General features: G+C 37.3%; 1 pseudogene; it reads left to right on the forward strand.

Moving 5' to 3' along the window:
- The first annotated feature begins 20095 nt into the window (after positions 1–20095).
- LOC145142345 (uncharacterized) lies at positions 20096–23548 on the forward strand (annotated as a pseudogene).
- Positions 23549–24977: the final 1429 nt, after the last annotated feature.

A 24977-nucleotide genomic window follows, 5' to 3' on the forward strand; every position in this document is an offset into this window, starting at 1 on the left:
ACGCAGTCACAGCCAGCGCTTAACTGGTCTAAGACCGCTAATTCTAGGATCGGGGGTCAGCAGGGCCGCACTTGTGGAAAGTGCGGCAAGAGTCATTCTGGAGTTTGTCGGAATGGTAGTCGGTTCCACAAGTGTGGCAAGGAGGGGCACTATGCTAGGGATTGTCGCCAGACAGCCCCTGCATCGGATATGAGGATATGCTATCACTCTCATCAGGTTGGTCACGTGAAGACCAACAGTCCACAGCTCGCAGCCAGGCCGGTGCAGACTCCAGCGCCGGCTACATTCAGGATACCGGATGGGAGGCCAGTCAAGACAGAGCCTCCGAAGACTCAAGGGAGTGCCTTCCAGCTGACCGTAGAGGAGGCCAGGGCAGCACCAGATGTGGTTGCTGGTATGTTTCTCTCTTATATTTCATTTATTATAATTGTATTATGCTTATCTGTTGTACCTGTGATTAGGTATGTTTTAAGTGAACTCTTTGCCTGCTTTGGTTTTATTTGACTCGGGGGCGAGTCGGTCCTTCGTATCTCAGTCGTTTAGTAGGGAGTTCATGATGGGTTTTAAGCACTATATCATTCCTATGGTGTACATGCAAACCCTAATAGCATTTGGATCTAGTTTGTCTAATGAACATGCAATTGAATATCCAAAGCTATAAACCCTAGATCTAGCATAAAATTAATCATATTAACATAAAATAGGGTTTAGATCTAACCTTTGATTGTTATATAGAAATAACAATCTAATCCTTCTTGTAATTGGCTTCAGAAAGCTTAGTGCCTCAAGTGTTGCACCTCTAATGGAGTCACAAACACCACTAAGCAACTAGATGAAAAAGAAAGAGAATGAGACCTCCAAAAACATCCAGAAACCCTCTCAAAAGGACGGCCACGTTTTTGGGTCTCAAGGGCCCTTTAAATAGGTAGGCAATTAGGGTTATCTAACAAGGAAACCCTAATTTGACTGCTTAAGCCCAAAGCAGCCCATGGACCCCTTCTGGAACATGCCTTGGACGAAAGTTATATGGGCTTCCCATAGATTTCGTCCAACCTATATTGCAAGGTGATCCATAGCCCAATTACAATTATCTTATAATTGCAATTCCAGTCCCCTAAGTTTAATTAATCTCTTTTAGCCACAAAATTAATTCTTAATTAATTCTTGACTAATATTAATTAGACATTATGATTTCTCCTTTAATATATTATTCTTATAATATATTAATAAATCATAATTAATCTTTTCTCTCCTTAATTCATCCTACAAGTTGCTACGGTGAAGGCAACCCAAAAGAACCATGCTCATAATCGGGTCAAGTACATACCAAAATAGTTATGGACTTAGACACTAATCCAACAGTCTCCCACTTGGATAAGTCTAATAACTATTTTGCATAACTTCAGAACTTGATCAGCAATCGTAGCTTTCAAAAGCCGCTGTCAACTCTGATCTTATCAGATAGCGTGTCCTTTAGATAAGGGATCATATATTCCTCCATTCTCAAGACACGAGACATGGATTTAAATCATTCTCTCTGTCTATGTATTGTTTCCCGACATCTGATTTATGACGACTGACAACAGACTACAATTGAACACATCAACTTAGTCCCGGCTTGGCCAAGCGCTTAAGGTGTCACCACTAAATCATCGAGGGACCCATAGATATCGCTTTTATCCCACTTTGGGTAAAAGGAATGGATAAACTTCGACTCAAATGCTTGCTTGCACCTACTAATCGAATCACACACAACAATAAGTTTTATAACACCAAGTTACTGGTGTGTTTACTTATCATCAATGTGCAACCAACCAGCAAATAACAACTCACACGTCTTGGTTTCAAGAATATACAATGTTATCGTCTCACTAATCACCCGTGATAAATCCATGAAGTGATTCAAGTGAGCGTGGGTTTAATCCAATACTTTAATCTTATCAAAGCACTCATGAACTCTGCAACAAACTTGTGCTATATCTAAACACTTTAGACAATCTACAGACAGATTCATGACGGTCTTCCTTCATTCCTACTTCGAACGTATGACCGACTGTGGAGGTTCGAATAACCCATTTATTCTGGAAGTCAAAACATGCAAAGTGAAACACAACAATAATACTCAATCCTATATGGCTCCAAACTCTTGAGTATAAATAAAACATCTTTTACTTAGTCACCATATTGATTACTCATTATTCATGGTTTAATGTTTCGGAAAATCAACTTTATTACTCGAATTATAACCACAATTGTCCCATGCTCCAAGCATGCACACTTTGGTTTCCTATGGTCCATACTTTGTGAAATAGATCAATTGAAAAACTTTTCCAATGAAAATCATTTCACAATCCCCAATCCTTATCATTAGTGTAAGAATACCAAATTCTTGCCACTTTTAGAATATGTCAGATTCTAACATTTTATGCAACTATCCTTTCGTGAAGTCACGACACAAAAGTCACAAAGACTCGGCCAATGAAATCACAAGGTACTCTATCAGAAATTGTTACAAAACAATTCTATAGATGTGATGTCTCTCACTCAAAGTACATTCCTTTGAACATCCTTTTTGCAAAAAAAATTCTAATCTAGACATAAATTCTTAATTTCCAACTCCTAATTATGAAAACATTTCCATATTTGCCATATGACAACTCATTCTAAATAGAATCTTATCTATTCATGATAATGTCGATATGGTCCATCCAATACTATACTTCCAACTACTCATAAGCGACCAATCCTCAGCGAACTTTGGATCTCCTTTGATAGTTGTTTATTTATTTTAGTTAAAAGTGGTTCTAGTCCCTTTTCCCTCTTAATGCCCTAGGCATTTGGAAAAATTTAGAACGGTAAAATATTATAGCATATGCAATTGATCCTATACCCGAAGCGTATGGGACACGCTGCATAATGTCTCACATAAAGACATGATACTTTATCAGTCTTCTGCCATAATATTTTGTTAGCCATGTTCTCACAATTCGAACTATGAAGAGGGATGCCGTAATCATAATCGAATTTGAGAACGTGCTAAGTGTTCTTGACTAAATTTTATTAACATTTCTCGATCTAAGATTTTAGATTTTGAAACAAAGTATAATATTCTCTCCCTTAATTATAGCAAAACAACTTTTCAACCCCTGCAACTTTGCAAAGTGAATCTTTGTTTTCTATAATTAATATTGCTAACTTGCAATACTTAAAATAATAATCATGCTCCCACTAACACAATGATTATTTCCATACAAGCATAACACTTATGCTCCCACTAGCTTTGACATGTATTCAGAAAACACTTGAACTTCTAGAAAACAATACTTATTGAATTCCAAAATCCATATTTCTAATACTAGATGCTTCGATAAGCCTTTATCTTAGCTTCTCAAACTCATACGCCTTACCTTAGATAGCTCACATGTGTGTCTAAACTAATTCAGAACTTATATTACTAAGTCCCCAACGTTCAGACTAATCGCTAAATCTCACAATTCGATCTATGAAGAGGGATGCCGTAATCATAACCGAATTTGAGAATACAATTTTCACAACTGCTATATCCTTAAATCTCTCTTAGTGAAAGTATTTCCTCACAATAATTTTCATGAACGAGAGAAACCTTATGACACATAGATTTTAAAGTGGATGTGTTCCAATCCATGTGAATTTGCCATAACCATTATCGTAAGACAAGGTTTGCGATAAATCCAAACTTATATGGAATGAACTTGTTTAATTTTGATTTCTTGCCTCATGGTAGCACGAATGCCCACCATGTCTTCCAAGTTGTTCAACAACTCACCCCTACATATCAATGTACTTTCCATTGATCAAGGTGCTTTGCCTTTATGCATTCAAATGAGAACTCATAGAACTCACATGCACAATTAACCAAACTGGAATGGCACAGAAACAAGATTATGTCAACACGATAGGTTGTAAACCTCAAGTCGTGTGCTAGTGATGATCGATAAGGTTTATTCTTGATTTGTTCTTGAAACTTTTTCAAGATCATTAAAACTCCCACTGACCTCTTGACATATATGATTCTCTTGTCAGGAAACTTTCCTAGACAAAACAAATATTCAAGAGTTAGTGTAGTTTTTATCAAGACAAAAACACTTCACATAATTGGTCCTAGTTGGTCTTTGTCTTATCCAAGACAACACAACTTACCAATTTCAAATGTGCAAGAATAAGAAAACTTTTTCAAATTCCATATTTGTTGAGTGTTATAAACCTACTAAAGATATGTCACTCAATGTCACAATCTTGGAGTATGACTCTAAGACTTGATATTGGAACGAAGTATGATTGGCTTCTTGATTTAACCATTTCCACAATTCTCGATTTCTCTTCTTAGCCATACAAGTGCACTAAGACTCACTTATAGGATCAATTGAGATATGGTTATTAATCATTAAGACTTATCATAAAACACAATAAAAGGTACTCTCCCTTCTTCTTAGAATGGAGAAACTTTTATCTTTCTTCTTATTCGTTCTACCATTTATTGAAACATTTTTCAACCAACTCAGAATTACACTTAATCTTATAAGCACAATCATATTTACTAAACTTTAGAAAATCATGACGAATACTTTATCTCTCTTTGTGGTGGACTTGACCAGCACACAACCAAGTGTACCTGATCCCTAGCCCTTTACTAGACTCTTTGTCAAGGAATTAGTCTAATTTCCAAATATGAAAGTTTTTCATTCATCACACAATGCAGGTTGTATGATTCCAAGTTTCTGTCTAATTGAAACTTGGGCGATGAGAAACTCTCCCTATTTGGTAAATTCTCGACATTTCCACAAATAACATTATTAAGAATCAAATCCATTATTGCTAATAGTAGAAACATTCAAACATCAATTTTTCATACATGCCATTGCAAGGATAAATAAATAAGACAAAATCAAATTTTATTTTATTGCGGAAAAACTTTGTCCTTACAATCCAATTCAACTGAAAAACTATGCTATTACATATTTCTAGCAATCTACCCTAACTCTAAAGTAGCAGCTCAAAAATCCGATCCTCGAATCCATGCGATTGAAATCCATTTCTTCATGATCAGGTTCAGCACGCTTCTTCCTTAAGCTTCCTTTCTTTTCTTTGATTCTTCAAAACATCAAAATGTAATCTTATCACATCATGTATCAAAATAGGAACTTATAGTGTTAGTTAAAGGATTTTACCTGTAGTAGAGCCATACGTCTTGACTCTCCCATCTCTTAGATCTCTCGGGTAAATAGGACAGCTTCGTCTCCAATGCCCCTTCTCTTGGCAATAAAAGCAAATTGATTCTTTTGGAACAGCACATGACACTACTTCAGACCTTGCCTTTCTCTTATGGTAAAACCTTTCGACCATGACATTCTTTTCGTTGCCATTGCCTATTTCAATGGAGGTTTGGAAGGCAGATCTACCAATCAGCTTTGCTTTTCCAGTGCGCCAAATCATTGCTGATTCAGCAGCAACAAGCAAATAGGTGAGATCGATGAGTGTCACGTCATGCTTCCATCATATAGTACTCTCTTACGAACTCACTATATGATTCAGGAAGCGACTTAAGAACCCAGTCTACAGCCAGCTCCTTGAATATGACAATACCCAACATACCCAACCTGTCAATGTGTGACTTCATCTCTAAGACGTGTGCACACGCAGACTTTCCATCTTCGTGCTTACTTGCCAATAGAGCTTGAGTGAGCTTGAACTTTTCAAGCCTTCGATTACGTGGGTTAGGGAGAACAATAGGATGAGGTGGAGGAAGTGAAGCATGACCTCGAGTACCTCGATCGTATCGTGGAATGTCATCTTCATTTGGGTAGCTTGTTCCATGGAATTTGGGAAGACCATTGTAAGATTCAGACATCTACAAAAACGGGATAAAATTCAAGATATTTGATAAGAATCCTTGATGTAACACCCAAATGAAACATCAAGGCTAGGATCCAACACAATACTCTACAACCTAGAAGGGGATGTCGTAATCTAGTTGCAGAATATTTGAAGGTAGATGAATGACGATTCACCAGTTTCCACCATGAAAAGAAAAAAATGAGGTTTAAGTTTTAAATGAATTGAAACTCCTAGATCTTTTGAGATTCATCGAACTTTTCAATGGCATGTTTAATCTTGATTATGCCCTTCAAGTTTGCGACCGGGATGCCGAGGATCACAAACAAGGTGTGAATAACCATGCAAATCAACATGGTGCACCCAATGCTACTATCACCTAATCAATGTGCCGGTTAGCCACATACGCTCCATTGATCTATGATAAACATCGAGCCACCCTTCGCTACCAATGTCAACCCCAAATTAGTGTGTCGGTTAACCACGCACGCTCCACTAATGTTTGACAAGGGTACGAAGTGTAATTCCATAGATTAGCATACAATTTCACATTTTGCCTAAAGTAACTATGATTTGGGAATTTGTAAGAGCATTTAGTTACTTTGTACTTCATTATACTTATAATGGAAGTTTTCGTCCTATCCTACCCGTTCGGCTAACGACCCTCCACCAGTCAAGAGTGCGGTGGGTAAGAGTGGATACTCATTCAATCGCCATTTTATAGGCAATTTCCTTAAACACCCCTTATAGACCAGCTTCGTGAATGAGTCCTACTAACGGTAAGACTGACTGTTTACTCATACATACATATATATATATATATATATATATATATATATATATATATATATATATATATATAATATTAGACTTTTAATGTTATATACAGTATAGGGTGTATTTTACACTTTTAAAATACTAGGTGGTTTAATTTAATAAATTATACTTTTAATTTAATTAAATGTAAACCAAAACTTTATGGGTTTATTAAATCTCCTTTAATTATACACCTTAATTAATTAACTAAACCATAAGGAGCTGAAAAAGTTGACGGTGAAGAACCGTTATCCACTCCCTAGGATAGATGATCTCTTCGATCAGTTTCAGGGCGCATCTTGGTTCTCCAAGATTAATTTGAGGTCGGGGTATCATCAGGTCCGCGTCAGAGAGGAGGACATGGAGAAGACCGCGTTTCGAACTCGTTATGCTCATTACGAGTTCGTGGTGATGCCATTTGGGCTCACCAACGCGCCAGTAGTATTCATGGACCTGATGAATCGGGTCTATAGACTGATGCTTGATCGCTCGGTCATTGTGTTCATAGATGATATCTTGGTGTATTCTAAGACCCGAGAGCAGCACGAGGAGCACCTCAGGGAGTTGTTGGGAGTTCTGAGACGAGAATGGTTGTATGCCAAGTTCTCGAAGTGTGAGTTTTGGTTGCGAGAGGTCTAGTTCCTTGGACATCTCGTTAACTAGGAGGGGATTTTGGTCGACCTGGCCAAAATCGAGGCAGTCATTCAGTGGGAGGTGCCGAGGTCTCCTTCGGACATCAAGACCTTTCTAGGTTTAGCAGGGTACTACCGGAGGTTTATTTGGGATTTCTCTAAGATTGCAATACCCCTCACTCGTCTGACGAGGAACGGAGTAGATTTCCGGTGGGGACCGGAGCAGCAGAGGGCGTTTGAGACTCTCCGCCAGTGTTTGTGCGAGGCTTCGGTTTTGACCCTCCCGGAGGGAGTGGAGGATTTTGTGGTGTTCTGTGATGCATCCATCACAGGTTTAGGGGCGGTCCTCATGCAGAGAGGATGGGTGATAGCCTACGCGTCATGACAGCTTAAGCCGCATGAGACGAGATATCCTACTCATGATCTGGAGCTGGGAGCGGTGGTGTTCGCTCTCAAGATATGGAGACATTACTTATATGGGGTTCATTGTACCATATACACGGATCACAAGAGTTTGAGACACATCATGGATCAGCCGAACCTGAACATGAGGCAGCGCAGGTGGCTGGATGTAGTCAAAGACTACTACTGTGAGATCCTTTACCACCCCGGTAAAAAGAACGTGGTGGCAGATGCTTTGAGCCACAAGGCAGCTGGGTCTTCCACCCCAACAGTGTGTATGAGGATAACGGTGGATTATCCGCTTATGAGCTTGATCATGGATGCTCAGGTTGAGGGCATGCGACCGGAGAACTGGAAGTTGGAGAGGATCAAGGGTGAGAACACCCAGTTTGTGCAGGATAGCCGGGGATTATTGACCCGATGCGGTCAGGTATGGGTTCCGATGTCTGGTGGGGTCAGACAGACAGTCATGGAGGAGGCTCATAAGTCTCACTTCTCTATTCACACGGGGGAAACCAAGATGTACCGAGACCTGAGTTTGAGTTATTGGTGGCCATGTATGAAGCGAGAAATCGCTTGGTATGTCGAGAGGTGTTTGACCTGCAGGATGGTCAAGGTCGAGCATCAGAGGCCGCATGGTATGTTGTAGCCTCTAGAGATTCCCATGTGGAAATGGGAACAGATCACGATGGACTTCATTACCAAGTTGTCGAGGACGGCGAAGGGAATTGATGCTATATGGGTCATCGTAGATCGATTGACCAAGAGTGCCCATTTCTTGGCTATTCGGGAGAGATCGTCAGCCGAGAGGATGGCCGACATGTACGTCCGCGAGATTGTGTCTCGCGATGGGGTTCCGGTCTCCATTGTCTCCGACCGAGATGTTAGGTTTACCTCCTGTTTCTGGCAGAAGTTCCACGAGGAACTGGGCACGCGGTTGCACTTTAGCACAATGTTCCATCCGCAGACCGATGGTCAGAGCTAGCGGACCATTCAGAACCTCGAGGATATGTTGAGGGCGTGTGTCATTGACTTCGGTGGGAGTTGGGATTCCCACCTACCGCTTGCAGAGTTCGCCTACAATAACAACTATCATTCCAGCATTGGCGCCCCGCGTTTCAAGCTATTGTATGGGCGGAGATGTCGCACCCCGGTTTTTTGGGGTGAGGTGGGACATAGGGTGATGGGGCGGACGGAAGTAGTCTTGCAGACTACCGAGAAGATTCAGCAGATTAGGCAGCGATTGCAGACCGCCCATAGTCGGTAGAAGAGTTATGCCGACAGAAGACGACCTGAGTTAGAATTTAAGGTGGGTGATATGGTACTCCTGAAGGTCTCACCCTGGAAGGGTGTGATTCACTTCAGGAAGAAGGGGAAATTGGGTCCCAGTTACATTGGGCCATTCAGGATCATTTCCATGGTTGGCAAGGTGGCTTACAGGTTAGAGCTACCGGACATGTACGTCCGCGAGATCGTGTCTCGCCATGAGGTTCCGGTCTCTATTGTCTCCGACCAAGATGATAGGTTTACCTCCCGTTTCTGGCAGAAGTTCCACGAGAAACTGGGCACGCGGTTGCACTTTAGCACAATGTTCCATCCGCAGACCGACGTTCAGAGCGAGCGGACCATTCAGAACTTCGAGGATATGTTGAGGGTGTGTGTCATTGACTTAGGTGGGAGTTGGGATTCCCACCTACCGCTTGCAGAGTTCGCCTACAACAACAACTATCATTCCAGCATTGGCACCCCACGTTTCAAGCTATTGTATGGGCGGAGATGTCGCACCCCGGTTTTTTGGGATGAGGTGGGACGCAGGGTGATGGGGCGGACGGAAGTAGTCTTGTAGACTACCGAGAAGATTCAGCAGATTAGGCAGCGATTGCAGACCGCCCAGAGTCGGTAGAAGAGTTACGCCGACAGACGACGACCTGAGTTAGAATTTCAGGTGGGTGATATGGTACACCTGAAGGTCTCACCCTGGAAGGGTGTGATTCATTTCAGGAAGAAGGGGAAATTGGGTCCCCGTTACATTGGGCCATTCAGGATCATTTCCAGGGTTGGCAAGGTGGCTTACAGGTTAGAGCTACCAGAGGAGCTTAGTCGGATCCACAACACTTTCCATGTTTCGCTGTTACGAGAGTGCATTATGGATCAGGAGGCAGTGGTGTCGTTGGATGATATTCAGGTCGATGAGCGCCTGAATTACATGGAGAGGCATGTGGCCATTCTGGAGAGGAGGATGAAAGTTCTGCGGAATAAGGAGATACCTCTGGTGAAGGTACAGTGGGACCATCGGAGGGGGTCCGAGTGGACATGGGAGCCAGAGGCAGAGATGCGGGAGCACTATCCGGAGTTGTTCGCCGTGGTAGACTTCGAGGACGAAGTCTAGTTCTAGTGGGGGAGAATTGTAACGCCCCGATTCTCAGGTATTGATTCTATAAGAATTTTCTTGTTTTCAAGGTCTACTCGACAAGTTGGTTGCCCTACTCGTCGAGTAGCAGCGGGTTGGTCCGCGTGATTTAGTGACCTACTCGCCGAGTCCAAGAAGGGACTCAAACAAGTAGGAGCTGGCAGATGAAACCCTAAATTCTGGGGTATTGCACCCTATTTAAAGGATCATTGGCCTCCCTCAGCCTCCCCTTTACAGCTCCTTGGCACCCTTAAACCCTAAATCATGTGTGTTTGTTTCTTTGGTGTGTTAAAGCTTAGAAGAGGAATCTTGGTGAAGAAACACTTGGGAAACAAGTAAACTGAAGCAAGGAAACTTGTGGGAAGCAGAGATCTACTCCAGTTGACACCCTTTTGAAGGTATTAGGCTGTTACCTTGGCCCATTTCATTCTAGATCTATTTTGGGTGGATTTTAGGGCTTTCCTAGTATGTTTGGAAGCTTTGCTTGTGTATAAGCTAAGATCTGAAGTTGTAACTTCAGATCTGAACTCTCTTGGGTCTTTAAGTCCATAAAGCTTCCAACTTTTTCAAAGATGAGACTCTCCTTAAGTGCAAAACCTCCATTAGAAGCTTAGTTTGTCATTTTAAGACTTTAGGGCCTTGCATGCATGTAAAGTTTGCAACTTTACGTGATAAACATGCCTTGGGGGACTGGATCTACAATATGGAGCCTTATAATGGCTTTAAAAGCCTTTGTATGGATGAAGGACTGAATGGACTCGGCGAGTCGGATGAACGACTCGGCGAGTCCGATGAAGATTGCCTTGGGCTCGACGAGTCAGTCGATGACTCAGCGAGTCGGCTAGGGTTTTGCCGATCTTTGGACACGTATGAACACGACGAGTTGTAAGGGGAAAACTGGCCGAGTTGGCCAAGGAGTTACGACCATTGACACTAGGAACTCTACGAGTCACTCAAGTGACTCGATGAGTTGGTGAGTATGCAAGGAACTCGGCGAGTGGCTGGTTGTACTCAATGAGTTGAGGTCAACATGGACTGTTGACTTTGACAGTTGACTTGGACCTTGACCAAGGGTTGACTTTTGGACTTCTGGGACATTTTGGGAAATTGGAAATTTACAAGCATGGTTCTATGGTGCATTTAGGTGTTGGAGTTGTTCCGGCAATCCAAGAGCTTGAGTTTATCTTCGAGTCGACGGTGCGAGGTGAGTTATCCTCACTATACCAATTGGTCTAAGGCACCAATGCCGGCCCTTTATATATTTGTATCTGGATTATGGCATGATATATTTATTGATTACATCCTGGTAGTTAGGATGGTGGTATGCTTATGCTTAGTAACCTGGTTAGGTCAGTGTCTTGGTTATAGGATGATGCTATGTTAGTGACGGGTTAGGTCTGTATCCCGGTTATTGGGATGTTGCTATGATTAGTGATTTGTTAGATCGGTTTGACTGTTATATGATATGAGCTAGTGTATGATATTTATTTACACATGTTTGTTTGATTGGGGGTTGGGTTGAGGCGGTCCTGCTTTGTGCTATAGGCCAACATACCCGATGAGCGGTCCGGATAGGTTGTAGGCCCTGCGAGGCTGTCCAGTCATGCCGAAGGCTCGGGAGCGGTCCAGATAAGCTGTAGGCCCTGCGAGGCGGTCCAATCAGGCTGAATGCTCATTTTGCATGTTGTTATGTATTTGTTATATGATGTGGTTATATTTGTATGGCGTTGGTATTTTGGGGGAATTCACTAAGCTTTCGGGCTTACAGTTTCAATTTATTGTTTCAGGTACATCATGGGATCGCGGCAAGGTGAAGGCATGATCGTACAGCTCCTCATGATTTGTTTATGTTTCTGGGAAAATTCTGATATTAGATATTTTGAAAACAAACTTTGTAATGATAAATGGTTTTAAATGTTTCGAAAAAGTTTTATTTTGGCATGAAATTTTTGGGTGTTACATATGTTATGTGGTATTTTCGCGAACTTACTAAGCTTTGTGCTTACGGTTTTCAATTTATGTTTCTGTTACTTTTGTTTTCAAAAGGAAGAGCTTGGGGTGATTGCAGAGCACACACCACCTAGGTCACATCTTCTTAAATTACTCTTATATGATGTAATGATTGCCTGGATTCTTATGATGACGTTTTCGGATTACTGGTTTTATTAATTGAAAAATGAATTTTTTCGGGTCCTATTTTTGAGATGTAACAAAGTAACATGAGCACCGATATCTATATACCTTGTAGCATCCGAGGGTTCGTTGAGGGACATGGTGCTAAAAGCCTTGGTTGTGCCAGTTGGTTGAACCTCTGTTGTAGAAGGGAACTATTGCCATGGAGCTATGACCGTAGGTTCGGTGTTTTCTGTATGAAACACAACAAGAGCATTGGGAGGCTGTGTCCAAGGATTCCTTATTTCTGTCACGAGGTGGGAGGAGGTGCTTGTCACGAGGTGGGAGGAGGTGCTGGTGGACCTGCATGACGTTGTCGCTATGGGTTCTGATTTGGAAATCTTGGAGAGGACCAGGAAGGTGTACTCCATCCATACAGAGGCCAAAAGGGAGCAAAGTAGGGGCAGTTCATCACCTCGTTCATCTGTTGTCTCGATGCGTGAACCAGTCACCAACAAATCTGCCATAACATTTATTATTTGATAGTGATCATTGATAGATCGATCTCCGAGTGCCATATTTTGAAGCTCATCCTCTAGTTCGATGGAGTGTGCATCCTTATTGTCATAAAAGAGTTCTTCAAGGGCAAACCAAATTATGGTGGTTGTGGAAACACGTTTGAGAATCATAGTGAGTAAGGGTTGGGATAGACTAGCGTACATCCACATTTTTACCGATGCACCAAGATCTTCCCATTCTGGGCCAGATGTCGGTTTTGATGTGCCATCGAAATAGCCAACCACTCCATAAGCTCTATAGTGAGTTCCAAATAATTCGCGCCACGAGTCATAGTTAAGTTGATTCAGATCGAGGATGAGTGGGACAAATGTTTTGATATTTGTCACACTGTATGTCTCATGCTCTTCTTAGACAAATTGCTTGTTTCACCATTAGTCATGGTGCCGACAGATGATGAAACAAAGAAGCAAAGACGATTGAGGAGAAGAAGAACGATAGGAGAAAGCTGAATTAGGGTTAGGAGCGTGACAACTCTGATACCATATTATTTTGGGTATTTTCCCATAATCGCTGAAATTCATTAATCACATAATATATACATAATACAAATTACACAGGGCCATATCGGGCTGGGCTAAACAAATGCATACAACAAATACAATACAATAGGCAAGTATACACTAATAACTACTTGTCTGATAGTATGGTTACTTATTCGTTTGATTGGTTGATGCATAGATGTAAAAAATTTATGTAAGTCTGGTGTCATGGTTTCAAAGCCCACTTTTGGATATTACTTTATAATTTTGCTTCTCTAGCTTCTTGCTAGTTTCTTTTTATATAAATCCAGTTGTTCCAAATACAAAAATCAAAGTCATTAAATGATTTAATAATACGGAATAACACCTATAATTAAATGTAACCAATAATCAATAATAATCGGTAAAACAATAAAAATTGGCGATAAACATACCACAATTTTTATGGAAAACCAAAATTGGGGAAAATTACGGACCAATGAGACCACCAAAAGATCCACGGGTGATAATAATGTTAACAGTACAAATAATTAGGAGAATTAGAGGTACTTGGGGCTAAGAACGAAGTAAACTTGGAACTTGGGTGTTTGGAACGAAAACTCACACTCTCTCACCTCAAAAGAACCAAATTTGAGACTTTTAATTCGTCAGGGACACCAAGTCTCACTGAATTATATGTTAATTTAACATGCAAGGTACATTTGAACCGGCATAGATTTTAATGATCCAAATAATCTAGACTTAGAAAATTATATATACCATACTTCAATTAATGGGTGCGCACGATCTATCCAAAAATCACAACCATATGTGAATTTGAAGTACCGAAAAATAATGGATGCATTTCTATCCAAAAATCACAACCATACTAGAAAAAAGAAATTCTTTATATGTATAATGAAGTGTTGTTTATCGCTTTTTATTTAATTATCGTCATTTTTAAGTTAATGTTAGTATGAGACATAGTTTAGATATTCATAATACAAAATGACATCGTTATTCAAATCATCTTTTTCCCTCATTCACACATTCAAAGAATGCACTCATTTTAAGATTTTTATAAAGGAGCCATTACCACTGACCCATTAACATAGTCTTCCACTAAAAAACATTGATTGCTCAAGTATCAGGTTCATTTGGTGGGCTAGGCAGTGGCGGGTCCAATATCCATACTAAATGTTGTTCAAGTTATGTTGGTAGTTATAAGGCCTACTTGTATGCTTACAACGAAGCCGGTCATGGTTGAGCTGGCCACGAACAACGACCGTGCACACCACCCCGTTGTTTCGTGGTCAGCCGTTGTCGTGTAGCTTCGTGTTTGGAATAACGGATGGCAACGCCCAATAAAATCACCACAGCCCAGTTTGACCAATGTCTATAGCTGTTCAACGGCTAGTTTATTTACAAAAATAAATAAACAAAAATTTAACCAATTTATTTACCTATAAATACCACATTTTTACCCCTTATTTTTTAGACCATTGTTTTCTTTCTCTATACACAAACTACACACTACATTTTCACAACCAAAAACCATGGATCCCAACCAAAATAACCATCCAAACTATAGAAATCGCAAACCCGATAACGCTTTTGCGTTAGATATAACCCCTCGCCAATTCCTGACTATGGAGTCACCTCAAGGCGGTTTTGTCAATTTGCTTCAAACTGGTTCTCCTATCCAACAAACACAACTTTTCCAACAACAATATCAACATTTTCCATCTGTCCAACAACAACAAACGCAACAACAATACCAACAATTTCAACAATTCCAACAACTCCAACAACAAACGTCACAACCACAACAACCACCAATTTCACAACCATCACTTTCGCCGGATTTTGTTTCGGAAACGCAACCCTCACCGCCACCTCAACCAAAAAAGAAAAAAGGAAAAAAACTGGGCCGACCCACCACCACCCAAGAAAGGGTCCCATGGACAAAAGATGAAGAAGAAAAGTTAGCGGAGGCATGGGTGTCGGCTTCCCAAGATCCAATTGTATGAGATAGTCAACCTTACGGAAGTTTTTGGGAGAAAATTCGAGCCATTTTTTACGAGCTAATGGAAAGTGAAACTCGAAATGCCAATCAAATTACGTTAAAATGGCGAGATATTCGACTAAAATGCACCGAGTTTGGAGGAATCTACAACAACCTCCTAAACATACGCAAAAGCGGCTTGAATGATTTTGATGTTTTCAAGGCGGCCATAGAGCAATTTGAAAAAACAACTCTAACACGCAAAACTTTTCCGTATATGAAACGGTGGCTAAAATTGAAAGATGCTCTAAAATGGAAAGGGCAAACATATGGAACTTTGCAATCTTCCAGTTCAAAGCGTTCGAGAAACCCCGATGGAACTTCCCTATAATCGGACGGCCGAACACACATCGACATCAATGATGATCCGCTAGATCTTGAAAATGAGCAACCTCTTCGTTGGCCCGTTGGAAGAAATAAAGCAAAAAAAAAAAAAAGCGGCTTCAACATCTTCGAGCTCAAGTGTTATGGATCTTTTTGGCAATAAATTTGATCGATATGTGCAAATTCAATAAACGAAGGCCGAGGTGATGACTCGGATGGAGCAAAAAATGGTTGAAGCACAAACATCATTTCAAGAGGCACAAACGACAATCCAAACAAAAACCGATATGGAAATCTTGAAAATGAAAGCGGACAACCTCAAGGGCGGAGATTTGGAGCTTTTTCTCGCGATGAAAGAGTCGGTTCGAGTCCGACGTAGGAATATGAGGTAGTTTATTTTATTAATGGTTTGAATTTTTAGTTTTTTTTAATGTTTTTTTTATTTATTTATATTAAGTAATGTAATTTTTATTTTTATTGTTATTTTTATTTTATTTTATTTTTATTTCAATTAATGTAGTTTTTATTTAATGTAATTTGGTCTTTTAATTTAATGGAAAACTAGTATTAAAAAAATAATTTTATTGTATTTTTGAATTAAATTAAAATTAAAAAAATGAGGTGGAGTGGTGTGTTAGTAGTAGGTGACTCATGTTAGTGGTAGGGGAATGTGGTTCTAATGTGGCACCCACCAAATATGTAATATGTAGTGGGTATAACGGATGGTCTAAGAAAATATAGGTATGGTACTAATTTAATCTTTTTTTCCAACGTTCACACGTTCAAAAAATGCACTCATTGTAGATTTTTATATAGGAACCATTAACATTGACGCATTCACATAGTCGTCCACCAAAAAAACATAGATTGCTGAAGTAGGTTCATTTCGTGGGTTAGGCGGTGGTGGGTCCAATATCCATACTAAAAGTTGTTCAGGTTATAAGAAAACAGTGGTATGGTACTCATTTAATCTTCTCTGTGTCAAAGTGGTTGATTTGAAAATTCTGTTTGAATTTGCATGGCCATTTTTAAAAAAAAAAGATATATATCATGGTCTATCTTAAAATTGAACAAACTATATCATTTTTTTAGAAGTTTCCTTGATAATAAATTGTAACTTTTAAAGTAATTAACTTAATTTTTGAGACAGTGTTAGTATGCGATTTATTTTAGATTTTAATAACACAAACTTACTTTGGATTTACAAGATGACACCGAAGACGCAAAGAAAGTGATGAAATAACACAGGGAATAATAACGTACAACCTCCTATATATGATATGCTTTTCCCGAGCGTTAACACGTTTGACAAAGAAGTCTGATCAGAAATATTTTGAAGTGACAGTCATTCTCCCTAAAAGATGGTTTCTGAAGTAAAAGACACTCTATTCAAAGATTAAATGTTGTATTGATTGGAACTTTTTTCATAATAAATTTTCAGTTCTTAGTTTTCAATTAACTAATGAAGATAGATTCTATTTTTTGTTACTATAGTTATAATTAGAAACAATGATAATCGCAACCACTACAATTTTGAAAGTAACTATACACAATTTCAAAGATAATCGATTTGACATGTACATTTGCCTTCAATAAAGATATATTGCATTGTCAAACTCAGCATTAACATATTGTCATGATGAATACAATACTAATTCCTAAGCATTAACATATTGTCATGATGAATACAATACAAAAAGCAAGAGAAAATGGCCATTTAAATGCATCTTAGCTTTTTTATTTACCAAGTCAAATTCCGCAATTTTATTTTTCTTTTTAGAAAAAGAGAAAACTGTAAAAATAGTGGTTGTGGTTTGTTAATTTTTGCAGATGGAGTTCAGAGAGTTTTTCAACATGCAAATATAATCCTTTTGTCAAGGTTTCATTATACATTAGGTCCTTCTCTTTTAGCTCCTTGAACTTTGTACAGTTTTGTTATGTTAAAATGTCAATCATGCCCCTGTTTCACTATTAATTTTTTTTTTGTTAATCTTATCATTTAATACATACATCTATTATCTTACATACTTATAAAGCTTGCATTTTCCCTTGAATGTCATGCATTTGAAACCCCCCACAATAATTTGCTAAAACCTCATGCATTTGAAACCCCCAAACCTTTTCACCTTCTTAATAATTAATCACACATAATCAATGGTAATTCATATGAGATAATAATTTGCTAAAACCTCATGCATTTGTATGGTATTAGAACATGTGTGAGTTTTTGGGTTTTAGACTTTAGTAAATGGGTAATCCGTTTGATACGTTGGATTTGAAGCTATCTTATTTGAATTACCCAAAACAAGAGATAAATTAATAATATATGCTCATGCATGTTTTGTACAAGCCTCAATCAAAATACAATATATCATGATCATACAATTAAGTGTGTCTTTTATTCCATTTTTGGCTTTATAACAAAAGTTTGTTTACGTGGCGAAGAAAGAAAACTTGAAGATGAATATTTAGGTTGGATGTTTATATAAGATTTGTTTTAAATATATAATATAGATATAAATACACAAATATGTGTCAAATACAGCCCATCACAAATTTAATGTTATAAACTACAATATAACTCAAAGTGGTTTTCCAAATATAATGTTTATACTATAATATAATATATTAGAAGAATACCATATAGTAGACGAATCCCACATGTTGTGCAGAAATTTAGTTGCATAGATAATATATTATAATTATATTTCATTTAAAATATGTTAGGGTCATTTTGTTATTACATTGTTGTATTAGGCACTATAGTTTCATATATTTTGAATGACTCTTACAAAAATGATGTCCGTAATTTGAATATAACGTAATATCTTATGATGTTTATTGAATGATATTATGTTCGATTGAGCACTTGGTAATTGGAATCAACTTTATTATAGTTGAAAATTTTGGCTCCGTTTTTTCTTTTTCATTAGTTCTAGAATATGATTTTTTATATTAACTTAAAATATGTCACTATCTTAAAATAGATTGAGAATGAGATTTTTTATATTTACTTAAAATACGGCACCATTTTCTATTCAATAGTAAAACTAACAAAAGTCGTTAAATATGTATTTTTATGAGGTTCAACATAAATAGACGACCACAAATGAGAATCCATATCTAATCAATTATCAATTAATTACATTAGATACTAATGTGTACATAAAAATTACATTTAAAATTTTAAACTAATAGTAAAAAAATTTCATTATTTATTATGATAAAAAATCTGTAAATCAAAAAATATACATGCTATTTAATTGCATACAAGTTTTATGTATGACTTATTCACAATACATTAAACCATATATAACCATATTAAACTACATAATTATCCCACTGCGCAACGCGCATTCGCCTAGTAATACAATTAAAAAACCCACCCCACTCCTCCTTTCACCTTCCCCGGCGACTGCATGATATCAAATCTCTTCCTTGCAATCGCCAAACCTTAACAATTTCATCAATCTTTATTTAGGTGTATCTGCAATTCTCTGTTATTCTGTCAATTACACTATTTTACTCCTTTTTTTAATCCGAATAAATTTCTTCTGGTTGTTGCAATTGTTTTTTGTTTTCATTTTGCTGTGATTTATGATATTTTGATGGTGTTATATAATATGGACTCATTCATTTTGGTATCAGTCAATGATGGATTAGGATAAATAACAATCTCTATGATTTGGGTGAGTTGTTTTTACTGGAGAATTTTAAATGTGAGAATGTTCATGTATTCGATTAAAAATCTTTTTTATTATTGGTGGCTCTCTAGGGCCAGTTTGGGTAAGTGGGTCATAATTAAGTAAAAGAAATAAAATTATGCAGTAGCAATGCTCTGTTTCTTTATTTCCATGGAATTTTGAGAAGTGCAAAAGGCTTTACATCTGCTGAGTATAATAACGACATAAATTATTAAAATTTTAAAAAGGGGTAAGATGGTAATTTAACACTGACTTAACAGAAATAAATTAACGTTGTTAAAAACAAGGACCTAAGCCATAACGAAACATAGTTAAAAGCCAAAGGACTACATTAAGAAGTTGGAAACCGTAGGTACTATTTTTGTAGTTTTCTTTTTTAAAAATTAGTATGGTGTTTAATTTGAAACAACAATAATAGAAATAAGTTTGTTTTCAGTCGATCTATTTGGTATGTATATTGTTTCCAATGACCATAATGGTCACCTTCTAGAACTGTGTTGCAACTTTAAGATCAGGATATTCTCCATGATGACCATAAAGATACAATTCAAAGCCTAATACACTCCTTTGTGCAAAAATCTGACACTGACTTCCAACGTAAAAGACACTGGCATTTCCCAAATTTGATTTTAAAAGTACCTGAAAATAAGAAAACAAGAGAAAAAGTTAGCTAGCTCAAGTATAAATTAGTACACGCAAACCAGATATTTTTATAAAGCAAGATGGCAAAGCTAATGTCTTCTTCAAACTTCTTATTTTTCTCTCTAGCACTATTAATCACAGTCTCCTCCATACCAAATTTCGCTTCTGCTTCTTTGAAGGAAGTCAAGGCTCTTATGAAATGGAAAGAAAGCCTTGAAATCCCAAACAACTCCTTGCTCTCTTCATGGATTCCCCTCCCTATGAATTCCAGTGCATCAGTTCCATGCACTTCTTGGTTTGGAATAGTTTGCAATGCTGATGGGAGCATTAAGAACTTGAACCTCAGTTCATCTGGATTAAAAGGTACACTCCACCAATTTCCATTCTCTTTGCTACACAATCTTACACATTTTGATCTCGGTACGAACAACTTCTTTGGCCCCATTCCACCAGAAATCCGACACCTGTCGAAACTTGTCTATCTTGATGGTTCTATTCTTTCATCATTGGGTGATTTAACACATTTGAGTGTCCTTTATTTGTACAAAAATCAACTTAATGGTTCTATTCCTTCATCATTGGGTGATTTAACACATTTGAGTGTCCTTTATTTGTACAAAAATCAACTCTCTGGTCCCATTCCCATTGAACTTGGGAATTTGAAATCTCTCACTGATCTTGAGGTGACCGACAATCAACTTAGTGGTTCTATTCCTTCATCATTCGGTGATTTAACATCTCTGAATGTCCTTTATTTGCAAAATAATCAACTCACTGGTCCAATTCCAATTGAACTTGGGAATTTGAAGTCTCTCACTTTTCTTGTAGTATACAACAATCAACTTAATGGTTCTATTCCTTCATCATTGGGTAATTTGACATCTTTGAATGTCCTTTCTTTGTATAAGAATCAACTCTCTGGTCCCATTCCAATTGAACTTCGGAATTTGAAATCTCTCACTCAGCTCCCGTTAAATGACAATCAGCTTAGTGGTTCTATTCCTTCATCATTGGGTGATTTGACATCTCTGGATATCCTTCTTTTGCAAAATAATCAACTCTCCGGTCACATTCCTATTGAACTTGGGAATTTGAAATCTCTTACGTATCTTGTGATCAACAATAATCAACTTAGTGGTTCTATTCCTTCATCGTTGAGTAATTTGACATCTTTGAATGTCCTTTATTTGTACAAAAATCAACTCTCTGGTCCCATTCCAACTGAATTTGGGAATTTGAAATCTCTCACTGATCTTGTGGTGAGCAGTAATCAACTTAGTGGTCCCATTCCCATTGAATTTACTTATTTGAAGTCTCTCACTAATCTTGAGGTGGGTTTGAATCAACTTAGTGGTTCTATTCCTTCATCACTAGCAAACCTGAGCAACTTACAATGGCTGGCTCTCCAAGATAATAAATTTTCTGGTCCCATTCCTAGTGAACTTGGGAAGTTGAAGTTTCTTACACATCTTTCGTTGAGTAGAAATCAGCTTAGAGGTTCTATTCCTTCATCATTTGGTGATTTGACATCGTTAAATTTTCTTTATATGTATCACAATCAGCTTGCTGGTCCCATTCCTACTCAACTAGTGAATTTGAAGTCTCTCACAGATCTTAAAGTGAACGACAATCAAATTAGTGGTTCGATTCCTCTAGAGTTTGGAAATTTAACTCAACTACAAAGACTTGATCTGTCTTCGAATCATTTGATTGGTGAGATCCCAAAGGAGTTTGGGAAGATGAAAAGTATGTTGAATTTATGCTTGGCTGATAACCAACTTAAAGGTATTATACCTCAGGAGCTTGAATTCTATGAACTCTTGGAAGAACTCGATCTCTCTAGAAATAGATTGAATGGGTCGATACCAAAAAGTATTGGTAAATGGGTACACATCCACTACCTGAATCTTAGTAATAACCAGCTTAGTGAGAAAATTCCATATGAGATTGGTAAATTAGTTCATCTTACAGAACTTGATTTATCTCAGAATTTGCTCACAGAAGAGATACCATCTGAAGTTCAAAGTTTGCAAAGTTTGCAAAAATTGAATCTTTTTCACAATAGACTATCTGGTTCTATTCCAATCGCATTTACAAGTTTGCCTAGTGGGATTGCCATCGACCTGTCCAACAATGAACTCACAGGTCCAGTTCCCCTTTCCTCTAACTTTGAGAACGCATCCATACAAGGAAATCCAGGTTTGTGTGGAAACTTTACGGGACTAAAACTTTGTGCAACCCAAATCTTGAAGAAGAAAAATAACCCCTTTCATCATCGGCTAATCCTTGTAATTATGCTCCCTCTTATCGGGGCAATTTTACTTGGTTTTTTCATGTATGGCTTCATTGCTTATCGAAAACAAAAGAAACATTCTCCACATAAACCATTGGAAAAAGAAGGTGGTGATTATTTCTCCATAACAAGTTTTGATGGGGGAGTAGTGTATGATGACATCTTGAAAGCAACGAATAATTTCGATGACGCATACTCTATTGGGACCGGAGGATATGGGACTGTGTACAAAGCCGTGCTACAACCTAACAATGTGGTAGCTGTCAAGAAACTTCATTCATCATCTGAGAATGTCGATCATAATGGATTCCTTAACAAGATACAAGCATTAACCAACATAAAGCATTGAAACATAGTGAAACTTTATGGATATTGCTCTCATGCGCGCCACTCATTTTTGATTTATGAATACCTTGAAAAGGGAAGCCTTGGATCAATCTTAAGAAGTGATGTTTTAGTACAAGAACTGGATTGGTTGAAAAGGGTAAATATTGTAAAGGCTATAGCTAATGGTTTGGCTTATATGCATCACGATTGCTCACCTCCTCTAATTCATAGAGACATTTCCATTGCCAATATCCTTCTTGATTCTGATTATGAGGCACATATTTCTGATTTTGGCACTTCCAAGCTTCTAAAGCTAGACTCATCCAACTGGACTGCAATTGCAGGAACCTATGGTTATATCGCGCCAGGTAACGTTCTTTTTTGATGTTAGTTCTACATTTTCTCATGTTTCCTGATATATATATATATATATATATATATATATATATATATATATATATATATATATAAGTATATGTACATATATGTATCTATGTTAGAATCTTGTGAGGTTGATATAACTTTTTTTTGTTTTTATCGCATATATCCTTGGATGTAGAGCTTGCTTATACGATGGTGGCAACCGAGAAATGTGATGTGTATAGCTTTGGGATTGTTGCACTAGAAGTGATGATGGGAAAGCATCCTGGTGAACTACCAACATTGTCTGCTGATTATCTAGTGTTATCAAGTGTTGGAGATAGTCGTATTCCACTTCCTTCAGCACAAGTTGAGAAAAAAGTGAATTTGGTATTGAATCTCTCAAGAGCATGTTTGAACTCGAATCCACAAGAAAGGCCAGCAATGCGCCAAGTTTCAAATCTGTTGATGAAGGCTTGATATTATTGTACTTTCAATGTTATTTGCTTTTGTCATGTTCGCTACATGCATCCTGATAATATGTATTTGTTTAAACGCCTTTTTGTTATGAAACTTCTCATATGTTTTCTTAAATCATTATGTAGTAGATAAACAAATTAAATAATTAAGTTACTGAAGATTGCTATCCTCTTAGAAGCTTCACTTCTGTAAAATCAAGTATTATTCAGGGACAAATCTGTCGCTGAATACTCATACAGGTACCAGTTGGTGCCAGGTGGCAATGGTTGATTTTTATAGTAAGAGAAGTGGAATTAGTAATCCTGACTTAATTTCACAACAAACATTTAAAACAAATTAAAATACTTGAAAAGCGTCTTCTCTTTTCTTATAATTACTTTGGCCATTACTTTAAACTTCACCAAATACAATACCATAAAATTCAAATTCAAGAGGGTTGCCAAAGATTGTAGGCAAGTGGGTAACATAATTTTTTTGATTTTGATGCTACCTACCAGCTAGACTACATACATATTGTGGGGCTTTTTCAAGTTTAAGACATTTATCTTAAAATTTAAATCAAGGAGAAGAGTTTTGGGCAATTAAATAGAAACGAATGGTTTATTGTTGACATACTGAAAAATTAAATGTTATCTTAACTTTTTACTGTTATCATGCATAACATAGTAAAAAGATGATAGCTATATTGTCATCATAACTTTTTATTGGTAATATAAAAAGTATATTTGTTTTCTTTTTAATTAATATGTACAATATTTAACTTGCTTTTTAATTTATACATTTAAATTTCAATAATTTTAAAAATTGATGTTTTCAATAACTTATAACTAAATAGTTACCAATGAGATATGATAGTTATATAAACATAAATTAATTTGAATTGTCAATTTAAAAAATATAATATTTTGAAAATTGTTTTCCGCCGATGTATGAAATGGTTTGGAGATAATCATATTTTCATTAAATTATTTAAATATGACGTTTTTCATAGAAAAATTTAATAGACCAGAATCAAAACTCAAATTAGAAAATGATATTTTATCAACTCCGATTTAGTTTTATTATAATTTAGATTGTTGATTTTGTTTGTACTCTAAATTTAGGTTTTTTATTTAATTTGATTTTTTGACACTTATTAATTTTCATATACAAATGTACTAATAAAGATATAAGTTAATATTTTAATTGATAATAACCATAATTTACACAAATAAATATTTTTAGAAAAATATTTCCCTTTAATATTTCAAATACATTTTGAAAATTGTATACCAAACTTAACACTTCTATGAATTATAGTGTTGGTAATTGTAAATCACCATCATCTTTAACATTTATTTGTGTTAAGATTTTATCTGTCAAATTTCAACTTTTCGACAAATATATCTTCCGAGTATAGTCGTTTTCTTCGAGCAATTAATTGCTAAAAAAGAAATATCACAAATTCAACCAAAAGAGCTTCTGAAAGGAAACTAACGACGCTCGGAAACTAATCGACGCCC

This window comes from Lactuca virosa, unplaced genomic scaffold (genome assembly GCF_052849685.1).
Source record: "Lactuca virosa cultivar CGN04683 unplaced genomic scaffold, Lactuca_virosa_CGN04683_v6 scaffold_20, whole genome shotgun sequence".
NCBI lineage: Eukaryota > Viridiplantae > Streptophyta > Magnoliopsida > Asterales > Asteraceae > Lactuca > Lactuca virosa.